Raw genomic sequence first — 8,837 nt, 5'->3', positions numbered from 1 at the left:
AAAAGTCTCAAGTTGTTTTGTTACATCCTCAGTCTAGCCTGGTGATGTCACTACCTACGTCATTAGCTTTTTACTCCTGAGACCAAAACCCTGCCTCCCAAGCTACATAAACAATGGCTTTTAGTGTTATCTAAAACTTAGCAGTAAACGTCCACTCCCCAAAGTTTATTTATTGTGGAATGTTTGACTAGTCTTATCTCCTCCACTCCCCTGCAGAGCTTCTTCTTCACAGTCACACATTACTCAGAGGAGCCTCTTTTTAATGAGGCAAAGAGGTCTTATAGCCCCTCCCCTTCTATTAATACAACATGAGAATAATCAATTATTCCAATACATCAAACATCTTGGTACAACCCTTTTCATGACCCTTAGGTGAACCCGACAGTACCTACAAAGTAATTAGGCCTACCATGTAAATCAATTATTATATTGTAATTTTAAAGTAGGACCGTTTCTCATATTTACATTGTCAAATTCAATGCATGGAGTTATGGATTTTTGCTAATCACTTTTTAATACTGTCCTTTGGTGATATGGTTGTCCATAGAGAAACATGTATGTATTACCTTTGTCCATAAGCTGTCTCTGTACAACATGATTACATCATGTCCAATGTTCCTGCATTTTTTAAAATCACTGAGCAAATTTCAGGTCTGCTGAGCGCAAACTTTAATGTTGCGAAAATTCTGTGCAACGTCCGGCGTGCGTTTACTGTGAACACTGTACCTGCTTTAAATTAGTTTTAACAGTGGTCAAGTAGGCTACTGTGGCTATTTGGTCATAATATAGGCCTGGCATGCTTAGAGGCAACATTGGTCATGTCTATTTTACACTGTTAGTTCTATTGAGTGCAATGAAAAAATACTCTGCTCCATTGTCATAGAAACTGTACCATCCTTAATAATTTAATGTCCTCACATTTTGTCTAGTCAGTACCACCTGCTGTCTACAGAAAATAAAAGTAGTTTTTTGGAGTTTGTAAAATTATTTCACCCTTCATCTGGTAAATGACCATGTAAATATTGTTTTTATTTTACCTTTATTTTATCATAAGACATATTGAGACCTAGGCCTCTTTTTCAAATGTGTCCTGCACAATACAACACAAATACCTACATGATACACAACATATACATGAATTAAAATACAGTCATGGGACGCACAAGTAAAACATCACATATCACTCCGAAAAACTAATAATTACCCAATCAATACCGAACAGCGCAAGAATATTAAGATGAAATGTATTTAGAATTTTGTTCCAGCAATACGGTGCATTAAAACTAAAAGCATATTTACCTAGCTCGGTGGAGACCCTAGGAACATCAAGAGTTAACCAATCCTATGAAGGGGTTCGGCAACTCAGGTATCTATACTTCAAGAGCAAAATTAGATAAGACGGAAGTCTATGAAGTAGGGCCTTGTATACAAAAATGGAGTAATGAAGTGATCTATGGGTCTTTAGTGAAGTCCAGCCAACCTTTTGATAAGCCTACAAGATGCAGTGATGAGTATCAAAATTGTCATCTGTATTTAAAAAAAACAGGTAGGGGCAAGGGACTGAAATGGGACTAGGCCCTCATATTAGTTTAGTCATATGGGGCGGCAGGGTAGCCTAGTGGTTAGAGCATTGGACTAGTAACCGGAAGGTTGTGAGTTCAAACCCCTGAGCTGACAAGCTCGTTCTGCCCCTTAACCCACTGTTCCCAGGCCGTCATTGAAAATAAGAATGTGTTCTTAACTGACTTGCCTGGTTAAATAAAGGTAAAATTAAAATAAAAAAATATGGTACGGGTACATCACTAACCTCTTAATGCAGTAAGGGTGATTTCAAGACAACTGGAAACAAGGTCTAATCATGACATCGGTCATCTTCAGGTCGGAGCTTTGGAAAGATGCCTGAGTTGGATGACCATTCAAATAAAAAAATACCAGTCGGAGCTAGGTTTTTCCCAGTTGTCTTGAACATACTGAATTTGGAAGTCTGAGATTTTCCAGTTCTGAGTTCCCAGTTGTTTTGAATGCGGGATAAGCAGCGTGCTCCTTCAGTCACCAGATAGTAGTACTGGAAGGTGATTGGATTTGAGACTGAGGCCGATATTGGTCACATTCCCCGGCTCAGACGCTGCATATATCAACCAATGTCTGCGTTTTAAAAAATTTTTTATTTCACCTTTATTTAACCAGGTAGGCTAGTTGAGAACAAGTTCTCATTTACAACTGCGACCTGGCCAAGATAAAGCATAGCAGTGTGAGCAGACAACACAGAGTTACACATGGAATAAACAATTAACAAGTCAATAACACAGTAGAAAACAAAGGGGGAGTCTATATACAATGTGTGCAAAAGGCGTGCCACGTCACTGACTGTGCAGTCGGGCATCAGATAGTTGCTGTGTTCAAAACAACTGGGAACTCAGGAAAAAACAGCTCCGGCTGGGAAATTTGAATGGTCATGCAACTCAGAATTCCAACTCGGGAACTCAGGCCTCTTTCTAGAGCTCTGACTTTCCGACCTGAAGATCACTGACGTCATGATTTGACCTTGTATTTTTCTGAGTTCCCAGTTGGTTTGAAAAGCGGCATGCTATAACATATGATTCGCGTTCCCCTGCTCAGAACTTGCAGGCATCACTCAATGGTTGCTTGCCACGTCGTTGACAGGGTCATCGAATGACAAATTGCTATAACATAATGGATGTGGTTAGCTGATACCGAAAAGACCTATCCAGGTGTTGCAAGATATGGAATGCATCAGCAACACATGGGCAGAGGAACGTGCCCTTCATAAGGTTTACTTGAGAAGGGAGTCTGTCTGCTATTTGATTACATTACCACAAAATCATTCTGCTGTTTTATTTGGGTAATAAAAAAGGTACAGTTTATGTATTTGGGTAAAATAATGTACTGCATGTAAGCTTGATTGAATTGAACCGATATATTAATATACAGTGCATTCGGAAAGTATTCAGACCTGTTGACTTTTTCCACATTTTGTTACGTTACGGCCTTGTTCTAAAATGTATTAAATTACTTTTTCCCCTCATTAATCTACACAGAATACTCTATAATGACAAACTGAAAACAGGTTTTTATGAAATGTTTGCAAATGTACAAAAGAAAAAAACAGAAATACCTTATTTACATAAGTATTCAGACCCTTTGCTATGAGACTCGAAATTGAGCTCAGGTGCATCCTGTTTCCATTGATCATCCTTGAGATGATTCTACAACTTGGAGTCCACCTGTGGTAAATTCAATTGATTGGACATGATTTGGAAAGGCACACACCTGTCTACATAAGGTCACAGAGTTGACACTGCATGTCAGAGCAAAAACCAAGCCATGCGGTCGAAGGAATTGTCCGTAGAGCTCCGAGACAGGATTGTGTCGAGGCACAGATCTGTGGATGGGTACCAAAACATTTCTGCAGCATTGAAGGTCCCCAAGAACACAGTGGCCTCCATAATTCTTAAATGGAAGAAGTTTGGAACCACTAAGACTCTTCCTAGAGCTGGCTGCCCGGCCAAACTGAGCAATCGAGGGAGAAGGGCCTTCTGGTCACTCTGACAGTGCTCACTCCATTGGTCACTCAGACAGTGCTCCAGAGTTCCTCTGTGGACATGGGAGAACCTTCCAGAAGGACAATCATTTCTGCTGCACTCCACTAATCAGGCCTTTATGGTAGAGTGGCCAGACAGAAGCCACTCCCCAGTAAAAGGCACATGCCAGCCTGCTTGAAGTTTGCCAAAAGGCACCTAAAGACTCTCAGACCATGAGAAACAAGATTATCTGGTCTGATGAAACCAAGATTGAACTCTTCGGCCTGAATGCCAAGCGTCAGGTCTGGAGGAAACCTTGCACCAACCCTACAGTGAAGCATGGTGGCAGCATCATGCTGTGGATATGTTTTTCAGAGGCAAGGGCTGGGAGACTAGCCAGGATCGAGGGAAAGATGAACGGAGAAAAATACAGAAAGCTCCTTGATGAAAACCTGCACAGAACGCTCAGGACCTCAGACTGGGGCGAAGGTTCACCTTCCAACAGGACAACGACCCTAAGCACACAGTCAAAACAACACATGAGTGGGTTTAGGACAAGTCTCTGAATGTCCTTGAGTGGCCCAGCCAGAGCCCAGACTTGAACCAGATTGAACATCTCTGGAGAGACCTGAAAATAGCTGTGCAGCGACGATCCTCATCCAACCTGACAGACATGAGAGGATCTGCAAGGAATGGAAGAAACTCCCCAAACACAGGTGTGCCAAGCTTGTTGTGTCATTCCCAAGAAGACTTAAGGCTGTAATCGCTGCCAAAACGTGCTTCAACAAAGTACTGAGTAAAAGTTGAATACTTATGGAATTATATTTAATTTCTTCTCTTTTTTTTTTATAAATGTGCAAAAAAAAATCAAAACTGTTTTTGCTTTGTCATTATGGGGTATTGTGTGTAGATTGATGAGGGGGAAAAACGATTTAATCAATTTTATGATTTCACACACCCCGGGTGAATTATAGGACACAAACCTTTCTATGAATTACAAAGCAAAAAAGGTTAACCATAACTCCATCATTAAACTCCACCACTAGTGTAATTATTTCATCCAAAACCTGCAATTCAGGTTTTAGATGAAAATGTGTAAGATGAATAAAAACTAAACTAAAACCTAAACACCATGAAACCCTTGATAAATACTCCCCTCTGGTCAACATCCTGTCAAGTTCAAACAAAAGGTCCTTGCAGCCAAGATTATAAAAAAATTGTTCCAAGTAGATGTTTGCAGTGCTAATTCCAAAAGGGTCAATGTAAGAATATATCCACAGAGAAAAGCACACACAGGATATCAAAAGTTATATGCTTAGTATTTTTATTTATTTAGAGCCAGCACATAAACACCCAAAGTTTCTACTAGGTATTTTTTAAGAGTGTGCAGCACACCTGTCAAGTCCAAACCTCACTAAACAAGTGATTTAAAAGGTGGTCATTTAAGTGTAATAATTTGCCAAATGAAAGATGTCAAATATAATTGTTTTACATGTGAAAGATCTTGCAACACCCACTGTATATCTTGCTTTACTCTTCAAAAAGTTGGCAGATCTTAACATTCATTTTGTGTATAGGCAGATATCAAGAAAATGTGCAAATCTGATGGCCATGTTTATAGTGTTTTAAAAACAACAGCACCATTTAAAACCTATAACCAAAACCTATAACCAACACATAAACAACATTTTTACACAAATAGGAACTTTTTTCTAGTATTGTAGACATTACAAAAAAAAATCCCTAATTTCACTCATTTACAGTATGGTTCAGTACTGTTATAATTTAGGAATGTTTAATGCGGCGCTAAAATCCCAAATGTTCCCCCTCGGGGGAAAAACCTGACAAAATCTCAAATCAACATCATATTTTTGTGGATATTTAATTGAGTTGTCAACGAATTTGAAATTAACCAACCCTTGAAATCCAAATAGTTGATTTGTGGTTGAAATCTGGTTGAAATTAGACAAACTGTGTATGTTGCCCACTTTCTGTGAATTCAACCAAAAAATCTGTTGATGTTCAATGTCAGTTTGATGGAAAACTTACTCAACATATTTTTTACCTAGCAGACTGCGGGCTAGTCTCACATTACCATACATCCCAAATCTCGTTCATTACGCGAGGAAGCCTGGAAATTAAGGTTACTTAACCAATCTGTATATTTCAGCATTCCGTCCAAATGCTGTGTGACCATTTAATTTTACAGCAAACTACCCCAGGGCTGGAATTACAACAAACCTGCGCTGCAAGAAAGTGATGCCATTACTGCATCACATGAAAGTATATTTTACGAAACATTAACATTTTTTGTGCAGTGAAAGTCTCCCACAGTCCTTGGTTTGATTCTGCCCCAAGTTGCCAAGTAACATCTTAGATGAATAGCCATGCAGAGGTCTTAAAAATGGTATATTGTTGCAAACTCCTTAAAATCAAGTGCTGGTAATTTCTGCAATTGAGGGGAACTGATTTTGAATTTGACTAGTCAACTTTGTAGGGGCTGATATTTTAATAGATATTTATATATGACTGTATACCAGACACAGCACCTAGATGTTGACACACTGTCTTGCTCTGCTGTCAGAGAGGTGGTGGAGGTAGCTAGGTAAGTGCATGTGTGTGTATGAGTCTGGTGCATTGGGAGTTAACAAAAGCGATGAAAATAAAGAGAAAAATACAAAAAGATTGTGAACATCCTTACAGTCTACGCTCATGATTGTGTTCAAGAGCCACTCGTCTAATAAAATGCACAAGAAACCATATAGCACTTGGATATGTGAAATGCGGCAACTCCTAAATTCATTTAAATCATTTTCTTTGTGTGGAAAAAAAGTACACTTTTTTTTCATTTTTTTTTCAGTGACCTTTCCCTTCAAAATGATGACCAAAGAATCCTACAACTTGCTCCGGCTAGGAAGTGAACACCTTTAAGCAAATATGGTGCCAGTTGATATTCAGTACAATCACTAAACTTACTGTGGCTAGTTGCCCGTGAAACTGACACAGTCAGAATATGTTCTGTGACTTGTTAAAGCATAGTGCACCCAAATTACATATTAGTTTCCTTACGCTGTCAGCAGTCTATGGACAAGGTATGACAGCAACCCATGCTTTGGTTTTATTTACCTGGCCACTGTTTCCAAATGTAAACATTTTAATTAGGCCAAGCTTCAAACAGATCAAGTGCAAGCGTTAACCGACGATAGCCGACACCCGCACAGCTGATGTTTTGGCGGTGTCAGAAGCGTTGGAGCTGTCAAATCGTTGAGCAACTGCTCTTGTGATCATTATAACAAAGCCACACTCGCCCCACCTGCATTAGAAGTTCAGAACGAGAAAGTGTAGGCAATATAGAAATAATGAAGCTCAAATTGAAAATCATTTATCAAAATAATGATTTCTATAAGCCTAATCGAGGTGTAGATTACAAGAAACATCAATAGGTCTCGTACATCGTTGGACCTAAATGCAACATTAATAGGTTAAACATGTTCACTTCATATCTGTACTATTCTAGGACTTACCTCTATTTTTTGTAACATATTCTATGAATGGGAATTCTTAACATACACTATATATAGATATAAGTATGTGGACACCCCTTAAAATTAGTGGATTCGGCTATTTCAGCCACACCTGTCGCTAACAAGTGTATAAAATCGAGCACACAGTCATTCAATCTCCATAGTCAAACATTGTCAGTAAACGCCTTACTGAAGAGCTCATCGACTTTCAATGTGGCACCGTCAATGGATGCCACCTTTCCAACAAGTCAGTTTGTCAAATTTCTGCCCTGCTAGAGCTGCCCCGGTCAACTGTAAGTGCTGTCATTGTGAAGTGGAAAGATTAAGGAGCAACAACGGCTCAGCCGCGAGGTGGTAGGCCACACAAGTTCACAGAACGGGACCGCGAGTGCTGAAGCGGTAGTGAGTTGCAACACTCACTACCGAGTTCCAAACTACCTCTGGAAGCAAAGTCAGCACAATAACTGTTCGTCAAGGAGCTTCATAAAATGGGTTTTCATGGCTAGGCAGCCGCATACAAGCCTAAGATCACCATGTGCAATGCCAAGCATCGGCTGGAGTGGTGTAAAGCTCGAGAGCAGTCTCTGTAGTGATTAATCACGCCTCCCCATCTGGCTGTCCAACGGACTAATCTGGGTTTGGCGGATGCCAAGAGAACGCTACATGCCCCAATGTATAGTGCCAACTGTAAAGTTTGGTGGATGAGGAATAATGGTCTGGTGCTTTTTTTCATGGTTAGTAGTGTATGGGCTGTAAAAAAATCCTGCAATTTGTATATGTTACGAATTCCAATTCATGCAATATGTTATGAATTTGTAAATGCTTAAGATCCTGTAAAATGTATTTAAGCACTTAAAAATTGGTAATACAAACATGTTGTTGCAGGATTTAACATATCATACAAAGTGGATAACATTGTACATAATTGTGCCCTCCTTTCGTGGACCCGCTTACGCTCGTCAACGCAACTTTCAAAACTACATGCTGAAATTACACAAAACATTTATAACGCATCTTTAAGATCCTGTTCAATCTCTTTAACTAGCTGCTGCTAACCAAAAAACTATGGAAGTCAATGACAGGGACAAGATCTTCAAGTTCAAAATTAATTAATCAATTACTCACCCCATCCCTGGTCATAACACAAATACCATGTCATCCCAACAAAGCTATGTCAACCATCAGGATTGCCACTTCATGAGTTGTTTTTTTATATAAATTGCATAGGTTGGAGATGTCAGCTTTATCCACCAACAAACCTGGTCTCAGAGCATTTCATATTTAGAATGACATGTTATGTTTTGTATGGTATATTTGTGGATGTCCATCATCCATTCCGTATGATATGTTACGAATAACAATTTGTATGATATGTTACGAATTGCAATTCGGACAATATGTTATGAATTCCAATTTATTGTGGCTAATGTTAGCCACCTATTTAACGTTAGCTACCTAGCTAACGTTAGCTAGGCTAGGGGTTAGGTTAAAGGGTTAAGGTTAGGACTTAACATCTTAGCTAACCCTTCCCTAACCTTAACCGTTTAATCTAAGTAGTTGGAAAGTAGTTGCAAAATTGCTAATTAGCTAAAATTGTCAATCATGAGATTCGATCACTCAACCTTTGGGATGTTAGACATTCGCACCCCAGCCAACCACGCTCCTTTCATTTGCCTTAAGTACCCTTCTGTCTTATGTAACCCTACCAAATGTAACATACTGTTTCATATTTGAGTGTCTCGGATTTACCGTTTACTATGTAACATCTAGT

The sequence above is a fragment of the Oncorhynchus tshawytscha genome, linkage group LG34, assembly GCF_018296145.1.
Source record: "Oncorhynchus tshawytscha isolate Ot180627B linkage group LG34, Otsh_v2.0, whole genome shotgun sequence".
In the NCBI taxonomy this organism is placed as follows: domain Eukaryota; kingdom Metazoa; phylum Chordata; class Actinopteri; order Salmoniformes; family Salmonidae; genus Oncorhynchus; species Oncorhynchus tshawytscha.
Note: the sequence above shows the minus strand (reverse complement) of the source record.